Here is a 21,803-nt window from a genome sequence, read left to right as displayed (position 1 = left end):
TCAGGGTTGTGAGTTCCAGCCACACTTGGGTGTAGAGATGACTTAGAAAAAAAAAAAAGTGAATCCAAATGTCTTCAAATTTGCTTATAATACTTGTGGGGATGGTAACTGGGAATATAGGAGGAGGTGGGATGGGGACTCACCTCTATACCTTTTTTATTTTTTTTAAGAAAGTTTTACCCCATGGCGGGGTTTGAACTCGTGACCCTCAGAATCAGAGTCACTTGCTCTACCAACTAACTGAGCCAGCTAGGTAACCCTATACCTTTTTTTTTTTTTTTAATTTATTTATTTTTGAGAGAGAGAGAAAGAGGGAGACATTGTGTGAGCTGAGAAGGGACAGAGAGAGAGAGAGAGAGAGAGGGAGACACAGAATCCGAAGCAGGCTCCAGGCTCCGAGCTGTCAGCACAGAGCCCCTTCTGGGGCTCCAGCCAACCAACCGTTGAGATCGTGACCTGAGCCGAAGTCCGGTGCTCAACCGTGCTCCGCCCCATACCATTTTTAAACATATAAATACATTAACTACGCAGAACAAAACAAAACAAAACAAAACAAAAAAACCCTAAAAGAAGTTATCTGTGGCAAATATGGCATTAAGATTTGACAAACCACAAAGATGGGTAGCGTTTGCAACATTATTCTACTTTGCTATAACTTGAAATATTTTGTTAAAATTATAAAAGAATAGGGACGCCTGGCTGGCTCAGTTGGTGGAGCATACAACTCTTGACCTCCGAGTTGTAAGTTTGAGCCCCACGTTGGGTGTAGAGATTACTTAAAAATAAACTCTTTTTAAAAAATTATAAAAGAATAAATCAAGTGTGTGAGAATAGGATAAACTAAATTGCAAGCAAGCTGTATTATCTAAAATTGTGTATGCAAATATGTATATGTACCATTTTCCTTGATTTTATGATTTTATTTCTATACATATTTTACATAAAAATATGTATAAAATACATTTATCTATATCTATACATGCAAGATAACATTTATTAATATTAAGGAATTGAGAAAATTAATGTTAGGGCCCCTAGCTGGCTCAGTGAGTAGAGCATGTGACTCTTGATCTCAGGGGTTGTAAGTTTGAGCCCCATGTTGGAAGTAGAAATTACTTAAAAATAAAACCTTTAGGTGTGCCTATATGGCTCAGTCAGTTAAATGTCTGAGTTCGACTCAGGTCATGATCTCACGGTTTGTGAGTTCAAGCCCCACATCCAGCTTGCACTGACAGTGGAGAGCCCGCTTGGGATTCTCTCTCTCTCTCTCTCTCTCTCGCTCTCTCGCTCTCTCGCTCTTGCTCTCTCTCTGCTCTTCCCTGACTTGTGTGAGTGCGTGCACTCTTTCTCTCTCTCAAACTAAATGAATAAACTTTAAAAAATAAAATAAAACCTTTTTGAAAAGAAAGAAAATTAACATTAATTTGAAGAGGAAATATGTCGACTTCAATAGTCTGAAAAACTGAGGCAAGGAGCATTCTTCCAATTATCCAGGTAACAGCCTATATTCTCCACTAATAAAGTAAATGTAAAAGCACTTTGAGAAATTGAAAAGTTATACTGCTCCCCTCACCCACACCCACACAGAAAAACCCAGCCCAGAGGCTCTGAGGGTTTGAATCTCAGTTCCATCATTTACTACTTGGTGACCTTTTGTGCTTCAGTTTTCTCATTATTAATAACAGTACCTCCTGGATAGGGTTATGGGGAGCATTAAATTATAGTACTTAATGTTACCTGTTATTATCCATATAATTTTTAGAATGTTTGACCTTTTGAGAAAATGTAAAGACTTTGGTAAGTAATTGTGGGCCCATGTGAATATAACTACCACAGTTGTAAAGCACTGACATACTATTATCAAAGGTAATCGTCTCTTTTGTTCATATGTGAGGAATAGTACAAATATATTTTTCAGGGGCGCCTGGGTGGCTCAGTAGGTTAAGCGTCTGATGTCAGCTCAGGTCACGATGTCACTGTTCGTGGGTTTGAGCCCCAGGTCAGGCTCTGTGCTGACAGCTCAGAGCCTGGAGCCTGCTTCAGATTCTGTGTCTCCCTCTCTCTCTGCCCCTCCCCTCCTTGCACTCTGTCTCTCTCTCTCTCTCTTAAAAATAAATAAACATTAAAAATATTTTTTCCATAGCAGTTTCACCAGGGATATAAAGATAGCTTTCCCATGCACTATGTCAATAACCGTCTCTTAAAACAATTGTTTTTAGAAGTGAATAGTATTAAAGAAAAAAATAGACTGTGAAAAGCCAAAGATTGAGTATAGAGTGTAAAAGGGTTTTTTTTGGCAAGCAGAGAACACACTCAGCCCAGAGATGAGGTTTGGAAAAAAGAGAAATGAAGTATATCTTTTACAACCAAAAGACCATGAACTATTTTTTTCTCACGGTAAAAAAAAAAAAAAAAAAAAAAAAATGAAGTCTCTGCTTCTTGTTGATTGGTTGGTATTATTTGGGCTTATCAGTTAGGTGAGTGGTGGGCTGGCTGCTGTGGTCTGCTGTGTATTTGAGGACTACATCTCAAGACTGTGGCATCTATTTGACTCTGTCTTGTACATGACATGTCCGAGTTGGGATCCTATCACCCAACCAGGTCTATAACAGCATTAGCAATCGAGGTGGCCAGGCCAGGAAAAATACATTCGGATCTGATTCAGCTACAAATAACAGGAAAAAATCCTAAAATACGCTAAAATACCAATAAACAAAATAGAAAGCTTATTTGTTTCTCATGTATAAGAAATCTTGAAGTGATGAGTCCACAGTTGGCATGGTGCTCCTTGGTGTTAAGAATCCAGACTCCTGTCTTCTTGCTTTACCACGGAAGCATCTCATTCTCAAGTTCACCTCATTGTCCAAGATGGCTTTTAGAGCTCCAACTGCATTTCAATCAGCAGGAAAGAGGGAAAAACAGCCCATTTTTAGAAAAATTCCCAGAAGTTGCATACAATTCTGGTTACATTCCATTAGGCAGAATGCGATCACATGGCCACACACAGCTGCAAAGGAGACTGGGAATAAAGTCTTTATTCTTGGTGGTCATGGCTCAGTAAAAAAATCAGAGTTTCTATTACTGTGGGAGAAGGGGTGAAAAGGTGTCAGGGGACATAGCAGACTGCTTCAAATAACCAAAGAGAAATAAGAAACCAATAATTAATTTTTCACATCTACAATTATGGAGTGTTCCGCAAAATATTAAGAGTGTGAATAACTTGTACTTTCACAATAGTGCACGCAAGCAGCTTTTAGCACAAGAAGAATATTACATCACTGTATATTGTGTTATGCCTTTTTGGAATCTTTCCTAAGATTCCACAATATCAGCTCTGAAACCACAATATCAGCTCTACTAAGAACCCAAAGCCTAACATAATCAAATCGCTTCATTGCACAGTTGCCCTTTTGTGATACAAAAGGCAGGGATTAGATGATCCCCCAAAGTACCATTTTTTTTTATTTTTTTTTAACGTTTATTTATTTTTGAGACAGAGAGAGACAGAGCATGAATGGGGGAGGGGCAGAGAGAGAGGGAGACACAGAATCGGAAGCAGGCTCCAGGCTCTGAGCCATCAGCCCAGAGCCCGACGTGGGGCTCGAACCCACAAACCACAAGATCATGACCTGAGCTGAAGCTGGAACCTCAAGCAGCTGAACCACCCAGGCTCCCCTAAGGGTCTGACTCTTGATTTCAGCTCAGGTCATGATCTCACAGTTCATGGGATCGAGCCCCATGTCAGGCTCTGCGCTGACAGCACAGGGGCCTGCCTGGGACTCTCTTTCTCCCTCTCTCTGTGCCCATACCTAGCTTGTGCCTGTGTGCACACATGTTCTCTCTCTCTCTCTCTCTCTCTCTCTCTCTCAAAATAAATAAATAGACTTAAAAAAATAAAATTCAAGTTAATAAAAGAAAAGATGCTCAACATCACTCATCATCAGGCAAATGCAAATCAAAACCACAATGAGCTATCACCTCACACCTGTCAGAATGGCTAAAAATAACATCACAGGAAACAACAGGTGTTGGTGAGGATGCAGAGAAAAGGGAACCCTCTTACACCATTGGTGGGAATGCAGACTGGTGCAGCCACCCTGGAAAACAGTATAGAGGTTCCTCAAAAAGCTAAAAATACCCTAAAATCCAGCAACGGTGCTACTAGGTATTTACTCAAAGGATGCAAAAATACTGATTCGAAGGGATATATGCACTGCAATGTTTATAGCAGCATTATCAACAATAACCAAATTATGGAAAGAGCCTAAATGTCTATCTACTGATGAATGGATAAAGAAGATGTGTATATATATTTCTCAGCCATTGAAAATAAAGAAATCTTGCCATTTGCAATGACATGGATGGAGCTAGAGAGTATTATGCTAAGTGAAATAAGTCAGAGAAAGAGAAATACCATATGATTTCATTCATATGTGGAATATAAGAAACAGACCAAATGGATACAGGGAGAAAGAGAGAGAGAGAGAGAGAGGCAAACCAAGAAACAGACTCTTTTTAAAAAAAATATTTACTTTTGGGAGAGTGCAGGTGGGGGAGGGGCAGAGAGAGGAAGACAGAGAATCCGAGGCAGGCTGGGCACTGACAGGCTGACAGCAGTGAGCCCCATGTGGGGCTCAAACTCACAAACTGCGAGATCATGACCTGAACCAAATTAGGACGCTCAACTGACTGAGCCACCCCGGTGCCCCAAGAAACAAACCAAGTGAACATGGGGTGAGGGGAAAGGGAGAGAGACAGGCAAACCAAGAAGCATACTCTTTTTTAAGAAGTGTTTATTTATTTATTTTTTTTTGAGAGAGAGAGAGAGAGAGAGAGAGAGAGAGAGAGAGAGAGTGCAACCTGGAGAAGGGCAGAGAGAGAAGGAGACACAGAATCTGAGGCAGGACCCAGGCTCTGATTTGTCAGCCCAGAGCCCGATGCGGGGCTTGAACTCATGACCTGTGAGATTCCCCAAGGTCAGACACTTAGCCAACTGAGCCACCCCGGCGCCCCAGAGACAGGCTTAACTATAGTGAACAAACTGATGGTTACCAGAGGAGAGGTGGGGGTAGGTAGGTTAACTAGGTGATGGGGCTTAAGGCGTCCACTTGTGATGAGCACCAGGTGTTGTATATAAATGTCGAATCACTAAATTGACACCTGAAACTATTATTACACTGAATGTTAAATAACTGGAATTCAAATTAGAACTTCGAGGAAAAAAGTACAGGATTTCCCAGCAAGAAGACTTCTCTCCCTAGGAGGTCATTAGCACTATCCATTAAGGCAGTAAAATGTTCTTTGCCTCCATCCAAAAGAAGAGTGATGAGAAAGTATTCCCAAGGCGGGGTAGAGTGGAAGCAAGCACGTAGCCACCTGACATTTTGAGCCCAGCCCTGTTCGAACTTTCATGTCTCATGTTTTCTAATTATTTCTTCTGTGTTGCCAATAGTAAGATATTTTACAATTCTGAAAAATATTTGAAAAAAGAAAAACACTTAGGTTATTTTTGACCCCTTCATAATTTAAAAATGTTTGACGTTCAAACGCTCTCTAGGAGCACTTTCACCAGGTGAGGGAGCCGGGGAGCTGCTCCTTATGTGTTTTCATGAGCGAGGAGCGTATTTTAAAGATTCCAGGTTTAAGAGGTGTTATTCAAAACATGGAAGAAAATTTCCCTGAGTGCATTCAAATAGCAAAGTTGTCTTAGAACACAACGCGAACTGCAAAAAGAAAGATCAATAAATCTGACTTCATCAAAGTTGAAAACGTTTGCTCTTTAAAGAAAATGAAAACACAAACCACAGGCAGGGGGAAATTAGTTGCAAATCATATATTTGACAAAGGACTTGTATACTGTATAGTGTATATAAAGAACTCTTACAAGTCAGTAATAAGACACACAATGCAATCAAAACGTGCAAAAGATTTAAACATCCACTTCTCCAAAGAAGATACATGGAGATTAAATAAGCACATAATTAAGATGCTGGGTAGCACTACTCAGAAAGGAAACGCAATTAAAACCACAATGGGGGGCGCCTGGGGGGCTCTGTCCGTTGAGCATGCAACTTCGGCTCAGGTCATGATCTCTCGGTCCGTGAGCTTGAGCCCTGCATTGGGCTGTGTGCTGACAGCTCAGAGTCTGGAGCCTGTTTCAAATTCTGTGTCTCCCTCTCTCTCTGACCCTCCCCCGTTCATGCTCTGTCTCAAAAATAAATAAACGGTAAAAAAAAAATTTGTTTTAAACCACGATGGGGTGAGACAATGCATCCACTAGAATGGCTCAAACTTGAAAAGATTGATCATACAGTATGTATGTGTTCTACACATACAAAGGTGTAGAACAACTGGAACTCTCCTCCACTGTTGATGAGAAGGGAAAAGAGTTTAAATACTTTGGAAAATAGTTGGACATTTTTTAAAAAGTTAAACATACACCTGCTGTATGACCTAGCCATTTTGCTCTTGGGTGTCTACCCAAGAGAAATTATAACATATCTTCGTAAAGACTTGCACACAGATGTTCCTAGCAGCTTTACTTGTAAGAGCTAAAAAACTTGAAACAACACAAATGTCCATCAAAAAGTGAGTAGAGGGGCTCCTGGCTGGCTCAGTCTCTGGAGCATGTGACTCTTGATCTCTGGCTAGATCCACTTTGGGTGCAAAGATTACTTTTTAAAAAAGGTGAATAGAAAAACAAATTGTGGGGGCACCGGGTTGGCTCATTTGGAAGAGTATGCAAGTCTCAGTGTGGTGAGTTCGAGCCCACGTGGGTAGAGATTTCTAAAAAAAATAAACTTGAAAGAAAGAAAAACAAATTGTGGTGTACCCATAAAATGCCACACTACTGAGCAGTCAATGAACTATTGACACACACAAAAACATGAGTGAAACTCAGCAATCATGCTGTATGAAAGAAGGCAGACATACAATTCTATTTACATCAAATTCTAGAAAATGCAAGGGTGCCTGGGTGGCTCAGTCGCTTGAGCCTCTGACTTCGGCTCAGGTCATGATCTCATGGCTCGTGAGTTTGAGTTCCCAGGCTGGGCTCTGTGCTGACAGCTCAGCAGCCTGGAGCCTGCTTTGGATTCTGTGTCTCCCTCTCTCTCTCTGCCCTCCTCCAACTCATACTCTGTCTCTCTCTCTCTCTCTCTCTCAAAATATAAATAAACATTAAAAAAATATATAGAAAATGCAAACTATACTATGGCAATGGGCAGATGAGGGAAGGATTCTACAGGGGCACAAAGCAAGTATTGAGGGGACGATGGATGTGTTTACTATCTTGACTGTGTTGATGGTTTCTCCACATGTGTCAAAACTGTTCAAATTTTATACTTTCAATGTGTGCTATCTATCTTTCATGATCATGGGTCTGTAAAAAAGAAAAAAGATTCAAAGTATAAGAGATATTTTTAAAACACAGAAGAGGGGCGCCTGGGTGGCTCAGTCGGTTGAGCTTCCGACTTCGGCTCAGGTCATGATCTCGCGGTCCGTGGGTTCAAGCCCCGCGTCGGGCTCTGTGCTGACAGCTCAGAGCCTGGAGCCTGTTTCAGATCCTGCATCTTCCTCTTTCTCTGACCCTCCCCTGTTCATGCTCTCTCTCTCTCTGTCTCAAAAATAAATAAATGTTTAAAAAAAACTTTTTTAATAAAAAAAATAAAAAAAAAACACAGAAGAAAATACCCTCAATAGTATTTAAACTAATTTGATTTTATTTACTGAGTTCCCAGTTTTCAAGGGTATATGGCACTGAATTCATCCTACCTTACAGGAATTGAATGAGTGATTGCTTTTTTCTCATTATTATTTTTAATTTGTTTGTATTGAAAAACAAACAAGGGGTGCCTAGCTGGGTTAGTCCATAGAGCGTATGACTCTTTATCTCGGGGTCAAAGTTTCGAGCCCCACATCGAGTGGAGAGATTACTTAAAAATTTAAAAATTTAAAAATCTGCCTGGGTGGCTCAGTCAGTTAAGCGTCCAACTTTGGCTCAGGTCATGACCTCCTGGTTCACAAGTTCAACACCATGTTGGACTCTGTGCTGACAGCTCAGAGCCTGGAGCCGGCTTCGTGAAATACGTCTCTCTGTCTCTCTGTCCCTCCTCTGCTGGTACTGTCTCTCTCTCTCTCTCTCTCTCTCTCTCTCTCAAAAATAAATAAAGACATTAAAAATTTTTTTAAATTTAAAAGTCTAAAGAAGTTCCCCCAAAAAAACAAATTAAAAAGAATAGGAACACGTGGGTGACTCAGTAGACGAGGCATCTGACTCTTGGTCTCTGCTCAGGTCATGGCCTCATGGTGAGATCGAGCCCTGTATTGGGCTCTGTGCTGACAGCTTAGAGTCTGCTTGGGATTCCCTCTCTCCCTCTCTCTGCCCCTCCCCGCCTCAAAATAAAAAAGTAAACGTTAAAAAAAACCCAAAAACAAATAAAAGAGGTACCACAATTGTTAGGAGAGGAATGAAAAAAGCCACGTGATTTAGCTGATTATTTCATTTTATAATTGTTCTCTCCTGTCGTCTTAACCCTTCAACGTGAGAACACTTCTTTTCATGTTTACACTGCAAACTGGTTAAGTGGCTTGAAATAAAACAAAATACTCCCATGTGAAAAGAAACCATACAGTTTTCATTGCTGATAAGGGCAGAAAAGTTATGACAAAAAGTTTTGAGTAAAAGTCTATGAATATTTCTTTTTTTTTTTTTTAATAAAAGGGCACTGCAGGACATCACAGTTGGGTTTTTTAGAAGCTTGTTAAGAATTTTTTCTTCACTTGGAACGCCTGGGTGGCTCAGTCGGTTGAGCGTCCGACTTTGGCTCAGGTCATGATCTCACAGCTCGTGGGTTCGAGCCCCGCGTCGGGCTCTGTGCTGACAGCTCGGAGCCTGGAGCCTGCTTCCGATTCTGTGTCTCCCTCTCTCTCTGCCCCTCCCCCACTCATGCTCTGTCTCTGTCTCTCTCAAAAATAAACAAACATTTAAAAAAAAGAATTTTTTCTTCACTAGAATAGTACGACTCAGTAGTTATTTTCACAAAGACTATACAAAGACACACGGAGAGGATAGATTCTTCAGTTTCAGTGAGCTCTCAGGTAGGTAACTCATTGCTATGGAAAGAGCCTGGGGTTATTGAGAAGGTAGAGCTGGACCCTGACTAATTTTTGCTACTGATTTACAGTGGAACCCAAACTTTTCTGGCTACCAGTCTCTTCTATAAAACAGAGATCACATTGGGTCGTATACTTCATTTATGCGCTTCAAGGTATCGTTTATAGGATCTGGTCAGAAAGAGAAGGGATTTATTCATTCAACACACATTTATTGATTGGCTGTATGCCAGGTATGGTTCTCGGAGCCAGTGATGAAATGGTGAACAAGACAGAGGAGTCCCTGTCTTCCAACAGGGAACCAGAAAATAGTGGAGTGCCTGGGTGGCTCAGTCAGTTAAGCGTCCGACTCTTGGCTTCTGCTCAGGTCACGATCTCATGGCTTCGTGGGTTTGAGCCCCACATTGGTCTATGCGCTGGCATTGTGGAGCCTGCTTGGGATTCTCTCTTCGTGTCTCTGCCCCTCCCCACTTGTGCTGTCTCTCCCTCTCTCTCTCTCTCTCTCTCTCTCTCTCTCAAAAAAAAAAAAAAAACAGAAAACACAAAACTAGAAGATAAGTAAAAAACAAGGAAGATAATAAAGAAGAAAACAAAAAGGTAATGTGATCGGGAGAGACTGGAGAGAGGGTGTAGTAAGAATTAGGAAGTGACATTTGCCAGAGTCGGATGGCAGGAAGTACAGGAAGTCCAAAGGCCCCAAGGTAGCAACTAGCAGGTGTGTTCAGAAGGAGGAAAGGTCACAGTGGCCAGAGTTTGGTGACTAAGGGGAAAGTAGGAGGAGGTGAGGCATGGAGGTGGCAGACCTGGAACGTTCTGATAAACATTTTGGAGATGGATCCACTGGGGGGCCTTAACCAGAAAACACATTTTTGTTTGTTTTTTAAGCTCCTCGAACTGCCCTATGAAGAATGGACCATCAGGAGGTCAGAGGAGGGCTAGTTAGGAATCTCATATGTACGGGAGCTAGAACTTCTAGGCAGCCCCACTCCTGATGTTTGCAAAGCCCAGGGCCAGGGACTAAGTGGAGGCCCGATACCAAATGCTTACATAGGTAAAGGTTACAAATTGCAGGGCAGACCATTAAATAAAATGTGTTCTATCCTCCTATCTTGAAAAATATTCATAACAAGGTAGAAGGCCAAGTTGGCATTTAGCTATCTCACATTCCTTGGAATGGCATGATGAACTATGGGGAGAGCTGGCTGCTGGACTTCCTCCCTCTGTCTCCTCCCCCTTCTCTTGCCACCTCCAGTTGCACCCCCACACTTCAAAGACCTTCACCCATAGGTACGTGAATGAACATCGATCCCACCAACCTAGCTCTGTCTACTCCTTCTTTAAATAGGTTGTTGGCCACCCCTCGGGCCTAGGGGAGTCTACACCTGGATGCGGTGCATCTGGGAGCAAGCTCTGCACTATTTGGACTTGGAATTCGGGAGTCTTGGCTGACCAGAGAATGGTCTAGAAAGTGGTGGGGCACAGGCATGACCCCTTGGCCCTGCGGTCTCCTCACAATGAGAGAAAGGGTGTGGCCAGACAAGGGCCAGAGTGGAGCCTCTGAAGCTCAGGGCTAGAGCAGGACTTAGTTCTTGTGACATTTTGGATGTGGGTGGTGCTGGAAAGGGAGGAGTCAAGATGGTTACAGTGGAGGGAGGGAGTGGAATCAAGCGCTTCAGTTTAGACGTTTTGAGTTTGAGATGCACCTTGATACATCCACGTAGAAATCCCAAGGAGGCAGTTGGCTCTGTCTGAAAGGCAGGAGGAGAAGTCTGGTCTAGCAGTAAGAAAATTGGGGCTCATCATCATATAGATGGTAGAGGTTACATACAAGAAATAGACTGCATCTGGGGCGCTATCAACTAATAGATGCTCACCAACAAAATCTGGAAATACCGAAAAAGATAAAATAACAAACAAAATAATCACAACCATACGTTTACCTCCTAAAAATAAACACCGTGAACATGTTAAGATACTTCCTTTGTCTTTTCTCTCTCGATCTCTCTTTGTGTCATACGTGATCATACTATGTTTTATTTTATCTCTTAGTTTATTGATTTTTGAGGAAGAGAGAGCCTCGGTGTGTGCACGTGAGCAGGGGAGGGGCAGAGAGAAGAGGAGAGAAAGAATCCCAAGCAGGCTCCACGCTGTCAGCATGGAGCTTGACTTGGGGCTGTACCTCAGGAACCATGAAATCATTACCTGGGCTGAAATCAACAGTTGGATGCTTAACTGACTGAGCCATCCAGGCGCCCCGATAGTGTATTTTAATAATAAACTGGTGATAGGGCGCCCGAGAGGCTCAGTCCGTTAGGTCCGACGTTGGCTCCAGTCATGATCTCACAAGTTCTCGAGTTAGAGCCCTCCATTGTGCACTGTGCTGACAGAGTAGAGCCCCCTTGAGATGCTCTGTCTCCCTCTCTCTGTCCCTCCCCTGCACTTTCTCTCCCTCTCTCTCAAAAATGAATTTTATTTAGGGGCGCCTGGGTGGCGCAGTCGGTTAAGCGTCCGACTTCAGCCAGGTCACGATCTCGCGGTCTGTGAGTTCGAGCCCCGCGTCAGGCTCTGGGCTGATGGCTCAGAGCCTGGAGCCTGTTTCCGATTCTGTGTCTCCTTCTCTCTCTGCCCCTCCCCCGTTCATGCTCTGTCTCTCTCTGTCCCAAAAATAAAAAAATAAACGTTGAAAAAAAAAATTTAAAAAAAAAATGAATTTTATTTATTTATTTATTTATTTATTTACTTATGTGTTTTTAAAGTTTTTTTAAGCTTATTTTTTTATGTTTGTTTATTTATGTGTTTTGAGAGAGAGAGCGAGAGAGAAAGAGAGAGAGAGAGAGAGAATATCTCTCTGCACTGATAGTACAGAGCCTGATGTGAGACTTAACAACCGTGAGATCGGGACCTGAGCTGAAGTCAGACACTTAACCTACTAAGCCACCTAGGTGCCCCATGAATAAGCACTTTAAAAAAAAAAAAGTAAACTAATGTAATGAATTTCATCATGCAGATACATCATAAAATTCTCTAGTTTTGGAGGTTAATTTTAAAGATAATACAATTTAATACTTTTTAGCACAGGGAAATCCAAAGAAGGATACCAAAAATTGTCCATAAGCTTCCCCTCTAGGAAATACCTGTGGATGTTTTTGAAGAAAAGAAAGTAGTATATTTACATGGACAGAAAAATCAAACAATACAAAAAAGGTACAAAATAAAAGGGAAAGTTTTTCTTCCCATTCAGCAAGTCTTTCTTTTTATTTAAAAAAAAATTTTTTTTTAACGTTTTATTTATTTTTGAGACAGGGAGAGACAGAGCATGAAAAGGGGAGGGTCAGAGAGATGGAGACACAGAATCCAAAACAGGCTCCAGGCTCTGAGCTGTCAGCCCAGAGCCCGACGTGGGGCTCGAACTCACGGACCGCGAGATCATGACCTGAGCCGAAGTCGGCCGCTTAACCGACTGAGCCACCCAGGTGCCCCAAGTCTTTCTTTTTAAAGGTAATTCCTATTGAGGTACCTGGCTGGCTCAGTTGGTGGAGCCTGTGACTCTTGATCTCAAGGTTGTGAGGTTAAGCCCCATGTTGGGGGTAGAGATTACCTAAAAATAAAATCTTAAAAAAATAATAAAGGTAATTACTCTTAAAATTTTTTTATAGTTTTGGGGAGCCTGGGTGGCTCAGTTGGTTGAGTGTCTGACTTTGGCTCAGGTCGTGAGTTGAGCATCTGACTTTGGCTCAAGTCATGATCTCACGGTTCACGAGTTCAAGCCCCGCATGGGGCTCGCTGCTGTCAGCACAGAGACCACTACAGATCTTCTGTTCATCCCCCTACTTGCGTTCTCTCTCTCAAAAATAAATATGGTTTTTTCCAAGAAAAAAAAATTGAATTCAATAAAAGAGAGCAAACGAGTTGAGTATAAAAGAATAATTAATTTCTGTCTACATTCTGTTATTATAAGTAATGGTGAAACAAACATCCCTTTGAATATAAATCTTTGTGCACATCTCTGCTAATTTCCATCAAATAAATTCCTAAATTTGCACTGTATGCATGATGGACTTTATGTGAAATTGCTTCTTCTTCTTTTTTTTTTTTTTTAACAGTTATAGGAGTGCCTGGGTGACTCAGTCAGTTGGTTGTCGACTCTTTTTCTTTTTTCTAATTTTTTTTTTAACGTTCATTTACTTTTGAGACAGAGAGAGACAGAGCATGAATGGGGGAGGGTCAGAGAGAGAGAGGGAGACACAGAATCTGAAACAGGCTCCAGGCTCTGAGCTGTCAGCACAGAGCCCGACGCGGGACTCGAACTCACGAACCGTGAGATCATGACCTGAGCCGAAGTCGGACGCTTAACCGACTGAGCCACCCAGGCGCCCCTGTCGACTCTTGATTTTGGCTCAGGTCATGGTCCCAGGGTCAGGGGGTCGAGCCCCATGTGGGGCAACTCAGTCTGCTTAAGATTCTCCTCTCTTCTGCTCTGCCTGTCTCCCCTGCTCTCATGTTCTTTCTCTCTACAGAAAAAAAAAAAAAGTTTTGAAAATGGGGTGCCCAGGTGGCTCAGTCGGTTAAGCATCCGACTCTTGATTTTGGCTCAGGTCATGGTCCCAGGGTTGTGGGATCAAGCCCTACATTGAGCCGTGCTGAGTGTGGGGCCTGCTTGAGATTCTCTCTCTCTGTCTTTCTCTCCCTCTGCTCCTCTCCCCCACTCTTGCATGCTCTCTCTTTCTCTCTCTCTCTCTCAAATTAAAAAAAGAAAACAGTTATAAACTAAGTTTAAATGATATCCAGATTTGTCAGTTTCTAAGTTTGGCCCCAAATTCACAGAACTTAGAAAAAGTGTAGTTCTATCCAAATATACTGAACTTATGCCAAATATGATTTGGCATCACTTAAAGTTGAAGATAAATATCAAAATTAGAGAAAAAAGTAGAGAAATGAAAAATAATCGCAAGTTATTATTTATGGCACCACCAAGATCTTTAATGTCATTTTCATTGGAGATGCTTGCAAATATCACAGCCAGGAGCACCTGGCTGGCTCAGTCTGCAGAGCATGTGACTCTTGATCTTGGGGTCATGGTTTCAAGCCTCATGTGGGGTGTGGAGCCTACATTAAAGAAAGAAAGAAAGAAAGAGAGAAAGAAAGAAAAGAAAATATCACAGCCAAACAAACTTACCTGATGACTTTTTTTAAGGCTTTTATTTATAAGTGATCTCTACACCCAACGTGGGGCTCGAACTCACAACCCCAAGATCAAGAGTTACACACTCCATTGACTGTGCTAGTCAAGCACCCCATCCTCATTACTGTTTTTTTTTTTTTAACGTTTATTTACTTTTGAGAGTGAGACCGCGAGGGTGGGAGGGAGAGAGAGAGGGGAACAGAAGATCTGAAGCAGGCTCTGCACTGACAGAGGAGCAGAGAGAGAGAGGGACAGGACTCGAATTCACAAACTGTGAGATCATAAACTGAGCTGATGTCTGACGTTCAACTGATGGAGCTACCCAGGCGCTCCCCCATCCTGATTAAACCAAGCTAATTTGGGGGTGTCTGGCTGGCTCAGTGGGTAGAGCATACATTCTGGATCTCAGGATCTTGAGTTCAAGCCCCATAGTGGGCTTAGAGCTTACTTAAAAACAAAAACAGAACAAAAAACTAATTTTACTTGTCTGCTATTTGGGAAGATATCATGACAGACTGATTGACCAACTGACTGACTGACTGCCTGACTGACTGACTGATGTATGTATGTATGTATGTATGTATGTAATCTCTATACCCAAACTGGGGCTCTAACTCAGGATCTTGAGATCAAGGGTCACATGCTCCTCTGACTGAACAGCCAGGCACTCAAGATACCAAGACTCTTTAAAAGATCATTGACCTGGGAATCAGGAGGTATGTCCCTGTTCTACCACTAACGAGGTATAAGGTCTTGTAGGATGCCACTGAACATTTTGAGGCTGTGTTCCCATTTATAGTATGGGGTGATTGAACACCTTGACTATTATAGTGCAGCCCTAAAATTCTAAAATAACTCCGTATCCCATTCTCTATACGCAGAATCCCCATATCACAGGCCAATCTAGGATCCCATGCTCCACCAATAGATAAAGGTCTATCTGTTCAGAGGAAGCCCACAAAGGAGCAAGGATAAACAGCCATCTGGTTTAGTGGTAATTATGATGACACTACAATGCTATCATTATAACGACAATACTTTATATTTTATGAGACTGTACAATTAAAACAATCTGGCACATTGCAGAGATTCCTTGCTCCTTGGGAATACACAAAACTGCAGAACACGTTGATGTATCAATAATTGCAGCTTAAAATATCGTAAAATATACATAAACCCAGGACTATGTGTCATGCACAGTTCGTTGTTGGAGATGAAACTCTTTTCAGGCAAATTCCCAGCTCTCTATAAGCTGACCTGGCCTTCGAGAAAGAGTGTGAATTATAAAAAGATTGCCAGTCAGCTGTTAGGGTGGGTCGGCCTGTGGAGGCCCTATATGCTCTTGTCATAGCTCTCAGATCACTGTAGATCAAATGGTTACTCTCATTTTAAATTTCCTGCTTCTAATCTTTGCAAAGCACTTGGCGGGAACAGGGTGATACAGGGGTTTTCGGCTGAGTAGAAGAAAGCATGAAAAAAAAGGAACAAAAAAAAAAGATCAACCATGACAAGCATTCAAATGAATGTCCTAGGGGAGAGATTTGTTTACTCTCAGACCAGATTTGAGAACAAGAATATCCGGGATCCTGGATTGTGATTCTAAAGGAAGTCAAGACTTCCTTTTCCACAGCTGCACTGTAGGAAGCTGGTGTGTCCCAAGTATATCTTCTTTCACTATGCTACCCAGAGGTGAAAAGCCAAGTACCCCGTCTCTCTCAGATGCCAAGCTGGGGTGAGGTCCCTACCCCCACACCCCTCCAAAAAAAAGGTGCCATATCTGACATCCTGTCTGGCTGAAGCCACATCCTTAGAGAGCAATTGCATTACATCATTCCTCACCTTGTTGAGGCCTCTTTTCCTTTAAAATGAAGGGCAAGTGACCATTAAAAGTGGTTCCCAAAATAACCCAGTGGTTTCATTGCATTTGGAATGTTTGACAACCAGCATTGAGGAAGCGGATGTACCTCCTCTGAAGGGGGTGGGGAGGGTAGTGTTACCCTTCACACTGTGACCCTTCCCTCAGTTACTCGTTGGGAACAGCTGCCAAACTCACAGAAGCTTAAAAATCTAGACAATGGATTATATTTCTTAGGTATTTATTTAAACCACTTAAAAATTAGCCCCACCTTAGACAAATGAATTACAGGCCAACAAAGTTAATGCTAGTGAAAGCATTTAATAAAGAACCAGATTCTCTTGACTAGAGAGTAGGAAACTGTAGCATTAAAAAGAGAAAATAAATAAAATAAAATAAAATAAAATAAAATAAAATAACCAAGAAAAAAAGTGTAGCCTGGAGTTTGTTCATATAGAATAACTTCTATGTGCAATACCTTGGCATTTTTTATTTTGAATCTCCCAACCGACTTTTTCCTAATTAGAGAATAAAAAATCTTAATTTGTGAGAAGCAAATATGGACTTGCCTCTAAAATATAGCTCATAAATTGATAAAGTTCATTGATCCTATAATATCAACCTAATGTGAGTATGGATAAGATAAATACAAGCCTCCATAATGTAAACAGAAGCTATCATTGGGTAGTGTTATCATCAATGGTTTTTAATTTCCTTTTTATACTTTCTTAGTTTTTTTTCCCACATACTGAACTGTAATTAGTTATATAGTTTTTTATTTCAAAAATTTTTTTAGTTGTACATTTTTTTTTAAAAAACCCACACAACTTGAGGGGCGCCTGGGTGGCTCAGTCAGTTAAGTGTCTGGCTCTTGTCTTCAGCTGAGGTCATGATCTCACCGTTTGTGAGTTCAAGCCCCGCATCGGGCTCTGTGCTGATGGTGCAGAGCCTGCTTGGGATTCTCTGTCTCCCTTGCTCTCTGTCCCTCCCCTGCCTGCTCTATCGCTCTTTCAAAAGAAATAAAAATAAACTAAAAGAAATTAAAATGAAAAAAATAAAAACCCACACAATTTGAAACAAAAAACAAAATGCTCAGGAAACATAGTATTTTATTGTGAGAAAGCCCTTATTACCCTTTCAATCTAAAAAGCAAAACAGAACAAATAAAGACACATTTTGGTCAGTCTGCCCTATTTTCTAAGAAAAAATCTTTTCTTATGATTTCTTTTTTTAATCCCAGCTTTATTAATATATAATTGACACGGAATATTGTATAATTTAAGGTGTACAACTGTCGAGTTGATACATTTATATATTGCAAAATGATTACCACCATAACATTAGATAACACCTTCCTTCTGTCACATAATTGCCATTTCTTTTCTGTTATGAGAATATTTAAGATTTACTGTCTTAGCAACATTCAAGTATATAATACAGTATTATTAGCTATAATCACCATGCTCTACATTATATCCCCAGAACTTGTTATTCTTTTTTTTTTTAACGTTTATTTATTTTTGAGACAGAGAGAGACAGAGCATGAACAGGGGAGGGGCAGAGAGAGAGGGAGACACAGAATCTGAAACAGGCTCCAGGCTCTGAGCTGTCAGCACAGAGCCCGACTCGGAGCTCGAACTCACGGACCGTGAACCGAAGTCGGACGCTTAACCGGTCAAGCCACCCAGGAGCCTCCAGAACTTGTTATTCTTATAACTGGTAGTTTATACCTTTCACCAATATCTCCCCATTTCACCCCCACCCCCACCCCAGTCTCTAGTAACCACCTTTTCACTCTCTTTTTCCCTGAGTTTGGCTTTTTTAAGATTCCACTTAAGAGGTATCATCTCTCACTTAGCATGAGAGATGCCCTCACAGTCCTTCCATGTTGTTGTAAATATCAGGATTTCTTTCTTCTTGTAGCTGAATAATATTCCGCTGTGTAAAAATACGACATCTTCTTTATCCATTCATCCATTGACAAACACTTAGGTTATTTCCATATCTTGGTTATTGTGAATAATACTGCAATGAACATGGGAGTGCAGATATCTCCTTGAGATCCTGATCTCAATTCCTTTGGATAAATACCCAGAAGTGAGATTGCTGGACTGTATGGTAATGTTATTTCTATGTATGTATGTATGTATGTATTTTTTAGGAACCTTCATACTGTTTTCCATTCTGGCTATATCAATTTGCATTCCCACCAACAGTGAACAAGGGTTCCCTTTTCTCCACACCCTGCCAACACTTGTTATCACTTTTCTTTTTGATGATAGCCTTCTAACAATATCGCATTGTAGTTTTGATTTGCATTTCCCAGATGATTCATAATGTTGAGGGAATTTCTTTAAAAAAAAATTTTTTTTAATGTTTACTTATTTTTGAGACAGAGAGAGACAGAGCATGAACAGGGGAGGGTCAGAGAGAGAGGGAGACACAGAATCCGAAGCAGGCTCCAGGCTCTGAACCGTCAGCACAGAGCCCGACGTGGGGCTCGAGCTCACAGACTGTGAGATCATGACCTGAGCCAAAGTTGGAGGCTCAACCGACTGAGCCACCCAGGCACTCATGTTGAGTGAATTTCTTTTTCTTTTCTCTTGTAATTGTTTTATTGAAGGGTAACATATATCCAGAGAAGTACATAAATCATAAATGGAATACACCTGTACAACCTATACCTGGATCAAGAAAGCAAACATTACTAGCACCTAAAAAGCCCCCTTTAACTTACCAGCATATTATTCCACTCCTCAGGGATAATCACTGTCTCAGCGTCTAACACCATAGATTAGGTTTGCCCATACATATATATATATAAGTATTACATTTTATGTCTAGCTTCTTCTACTCAACAGGGCATTTTTGAGATCATTCATATTGTTGCAAGTAATTGTAGTCAATTTTCACCAAACTATAGAACATTTCATTGTAGGAATTTACCACAATTTGTTTATTTATGGCTGATGAACATTTGGGTTGTTCCGTGATAACTGTTACAAATAGTGTTGTTATGAACATTCCTGTAAATATTTTCTTTTTTTTTTAAGCTAATTTGTTGAGCGAGAGAGAGAGAGAGAGGGAACAGGGGAGGGGCAAAGAGAGAGGGAGAGAGAGAATCCCAAGCAGTCCCCATGCTGTTAGCACAGAGTCCGATGAGGAAGTGAATTCCACAAACTGTGAGATCATGACCTGAGCCAAAATCAGGAGTCAGGCCCTTAACTGACTGAGCCACCCAGGTGCCCCAAATTTGTGTTGCTTTGTACATATGCAGTATAATTGTCTTTTCTCTTTTAATCCTTCTTGAAGGCCAAAAGTAATTAACTCTAACAGAGTCCAATTTATCATATTTTCCCTTTATGATTGTTTTTTTTTTGTGCCTTATTTAAGAAATCTTTGCCTAGGAGCACCTGGCTGGCTCAGTTGGTAGAATACATGACTCTTGATCTCAGGGTCATGAGTTCAAGCCCCACATTGGGCTCCATGAGCATGGAGGCTACTTAAAAGCAAGGAAACAAACAAACAAAAACAAAATTCAAGTGTACAACTCGGGGGGCACCTGGGTGGTTCAGTCAGTTGAGCTTCTGACTCTTGATTTCCTCTCACGTCATGATCTCAGAATCATGAGGTTGAGCCCTGTGTTGGGCTCTGTGCTGAATGTGGAGCCTGCTTAAAATTCTCTCTCTCTCTCTCTCTCTCTCTCTCTCTCTGTGTGTCTCTCTCTCTCTCCTTCTGTCCCTCTCCCCCAACTCTAAAATTAAAAAAGTGTACAATTCAATGGTTTAAATAAATTCACAGAGATGTGAAACCATCACCACTGTCAGTTTTAGGACATTGTCATCACCTCAGAAAGAAGCCTTACGCCTTTATCATTCTGCAGTCCCCAGTTCACCTGCCCCACCAAGCCCTAAACAAACACTAATCTACTTATTGTCTCTATAGATTTACCTATTCTGGACATTTCATATAAACGGGATCATACAATATGTAGTCTTTCATGACTGACTTCTTTCACTTGGCATAATGTTTTCGAAGTCATTCATGCTGTAGCACGGATCAGCACTTCGTTCTTCTTCGTGGCTGAGTACTATTCCATTGTATGGGTATGTCACATTTTGTTTATGCATTCATGAGTTCATGGACATCTGGGTTGCTTCCGCTCTTCGGCTGTTATGCATAATGCTTCCATAAGCATCTGTGTGTATGTTTTTGCATGGATGTACATTTTTCATTTCTCTTGAGTATATATTAGGGGTGGAATTTCTGGGTCATATGGTAACTGTATTTAAGTGTTTGAGGGAACTGCCAGACTATTTCCCAAAGTGTCTGCACTAGTTTACGTTCTCATTTTAATGTTAAAAATTTTTAAATGTTCGGGGCGCCTGGGTGGCTCAGTCAGTTGAGCGTTGGATTTTGGCTCAGGTCATGGTCTCACAGTTCATGGGTTCGAGCCCCGCGTCGGGCTCTGTGCTGACGGCTCAGAGCCTGGAGCCTGCTTCGGATTCTGTGTCTCTTTCTCTCTCTCTGTCCCTCCTCTGCTCACTCTCTGTCTCTGTCTCTCTCTCAAAAATAAAAACATTCAAAAATAAAAAAAATTTAAATATTCTTAATTAAGTTATAGCCATAATAAAAATTCAAACACTATCAAGGGCTACAAAATGAAAGGAAACCTTACTGCAGACAGCTGGGTGGCTGACACGCTTCTCTGGAGCACTGGGTGCGGACGTTTACTTTGTTCTGCACACCAAATTCCTTTAGGGTGGAATAGGAAGGGTGAAGGGGGAAGAGAAGGACTGAATTTACATTTTGATTATTTATTTATTTTTATTTTTTCCCCACTCTCTGCCTCCCTGAATCCACATTTTTAAGAATAGGTATTTTGCCTCCTAAAAAAAAAAAAGGTATTGTGCCTCCTTTATTACGTTTCATAGAACTGGTTTACAGGATTTAATTGATTTAAAGGATTAAAATTTTTTTAATGTTTATTTTTGACAGACAGAGAGAAAGAGAGAGGGAGAGTGTGCAAGCGATGGAGGGACAGAGAGAGAGAGAGAGAGAGGGAGACACAGAATATGAAGCAGGCTCCAGGCTCTGAGCGGCCAGCACAGAGTCCTAGGCAGGACTGGAACTGATAGACGGGGAGATCATGACCTGGGCTGAAGTCAGATGCTTAACCGACTGAGCCACCCAGGTGCCCCTAAAGGATTTTTTTAAAGGGAGGGGCGTTCAAGACTTTAAAAAACTACCAATCTGCTCCAAAAACAGTTGCCCCTATTACAATCTCATCAGTATTGAGTACCCACCTCTCTGCACCCTCATAAGTAGTTGAGTAGTGCGTATTACAATTTTATATAAATCTATGTATCTGTCAGTTTGTTTGACGCAAGGAGTCTCCTGGCAAGTTTTCTATTCCCCCACGCTTTCTCTCCTGTAGAAATGAGAAGATATCTTTTTCCGTATTCACGTTATTATTTCACCTCCTTCAATGTGACCCGGCCCCAGGGGGCGCTCCAGTCGAGGAGACCGCCTCGAACAGGGCCTGGTGAAGCCCACCTGGCTGTTAGCTGCAGGAGCCGGGACCCACGACCTCCTTTCCCGGTGGTTCTACCTAAGTGCCGCGGGGCAGCAGAGGGCGCTGTGGAGCCAGAG

This window comes from Lynx rufus, unplaced genomic scaffold, assembly GCF_022079265.1.
Source record: "Lynx rufus isolate CCGP_SWC_20201006 ecotype Redwood Valley unplaced genomic scaffold, mLynRuf1.p SCAF_13, whole genome shotgun sequence".
NCBI classification, from domain to species: Eukaryota; Metazoa; Chordata; class Mammalia; order Carnivora; family Felidae; genus Lynx; species Lynx rufus.
This window is presented reverse-complemented; position numbering follows the sequence as displayed.